Source organism: Apaloderma vittatum, unplaced genomic scaffold, assembly GCF_000703405.1.
Source record: "Apaloderma vittatum isolate BGI_N311 unplaced genomic scaffold, ASM70340v1 scaffold31777, whole genome shotgun sequence".
In the NCBI taxonomy this organism is placed as follows: domain Eukaryota; kingdom Metazoa; phylum Chordata; class Aves; order Trogoniformes; family Trogonidae; genus Apaloderma; species Apaloderma vittatum.
In genome coordinates, this window is record NW_009728367.1 from 35 (window position 1) to 1,690 (window position 1,656).

The window sequence follows — 1,656 nt, forward strand, 5'->3', positions numbered from 1 at the left end:
CAGCAAAAGACCCCCCCTCCCTCCTTGCAGGAATGTCAGATAGAGGGGCCTGCTTGGGCAGCCCATGTAGAGAGAAATCTGTTTTCCTCCCGTTTCATGAGCAGTTTTGAGGCAGTGAGTGAAGCGCAGGGTCTCCGCTCTTGCAGGAGAAATGCACGTGCTGTGGGCAGGCTGACCTCGGGCTCTGCTCCTCAGGGCTCTGGGCCGCAGGGCAGCCGCCCAGCTAAGCGGGCTCTCTGCCCTCCTGCCACGATGAGAGGAAGCCTAACAAGCCAGATTTTGTGAAGAGATCAAAATATTTGATGAGCATGTGACACTCGGCACAGGCGGGACTCTGGCAGCTGCTGCCAGTGGCCGTACCAGTCCCCCCACCGAGGCAAGCGAGGGTCGGGTTTTGCAGGACTTGTTTCAGGTTAGAAGATGGTTTCTGGTGCAGAATCATTACTGCCCCATCAATTTTAATTCAAGCTAGATAAGTCATTGGCATAATTATTTACAACTGTGTAATTTCTGAAAATTGTATTTCTGTTACTATTGATCTTGAAAAGGGCTATAAATTAACTTGACAGTTCACACAGTCCTTCACACTTGGATAATTTCTCTGCTTGACTTGCACTGTGTGTTGAACTTTCAGCACCATCCAATTACAGTCATTCAAAGCGTGTATTTAAACATTTTTCTTATGCAACCTAAAGATATTCTAATTATAATACAGAGGAACTTGAAGCAAACACCCGGTCACCTCCACATCACCGGACAGCTTGCTTTGAGGTGGGTGCTGGAGCTGCTGAATGCCTGGCTTTATGGTGTGCTCTCAGAGCACTGCGACAGGAACAAATCACACCAAAACTGGGTTTCTGGGGGACTCCAGCCAGAAATGAGCCAAATCCTGCACCTTCTAGGGGTGTGATGAAGGGGCAGCCAGCAGGACAGTTGCTGCTGAGTGACACAGAAGGGATTGGAAGGATGTGGCAATGGTGGCCACGAGGTGCCGGCTGTGGCCCCGGACCCCACCTTCGGGACAGAGGTCTTGAGGCCTGGCGGTGCCAGAGCCAACCCGGGGATGGGAAAGGGCTCAGGGACCCAGGGCCACCCTGCGGCTGCAGGGGGAAGATGACTGTGCTTCATTAGCAACAAACTCCAAAAATCAGCAACATCTGGTGCCTGCTGGCTGGGAGGCCTCCCTGGCACGAGAGGAAAATCTCCAGTTAGTTGTCCCCTCAGATTAAGGGATGTTTGCTCACAGTTTTGTACATATAAAACAGGATGGCCCCAGTCAGGCTCAGAGGTCCCCTTGCTGCAGCAGGAGCTTGCCTGAAGCCCCAGCTTAAATCTCTGTCCAAAGCCCCAGCCCAGACTCTCAACCCAGCCCCCCAGCCCAAGGAGCTGTCTGCACTCACTGCTCTGGCCAGCCCCGCACAGACACTCCACCCTTGGGAAGTGGCTTTTGGGGTGATTTTGGGGCAATGTGGAGCTCGTGGCTCTGACAGCCTGGCCCCAGCACCCCGCGTTCTCCCCCAAGCAGGTCGCTGCCGCTCGCTGCATAGTATTTATTCATTATATCACAGAGAAGGAAACCTCATTCAATTAGTCCGGGTTTCTGCAGGGTGGTCCCGGCCAGGAATACCTGGTGCTGGTGGGTGGAGGGTGGCTGGG

At 53.5% G+C, this 1,656-nt stretch overlaps 1 protein-coding gene across 1 annotated transcript in view; it reads right to left on the reverse strand.

The window, feature by feature from the left end:
- Positions 1 to 1,538: 1,538 nt before the first annotated feature.
- The window catches only part of OLFML3 (olfactomedin-like 3), a gene marked incomplete at its 5' end in the record, with an annotated part of 1,079 nt that continues 961 nt past the window's right edge, over positions 1,539 to 1,656 (reverse strand). Inside the window, one exon of the mRNA XM_009874064.1 lies at positions 1,539 to 1,607. The remainder of the gene's footprint in view (positions 1,608 to 1,656) is intronic.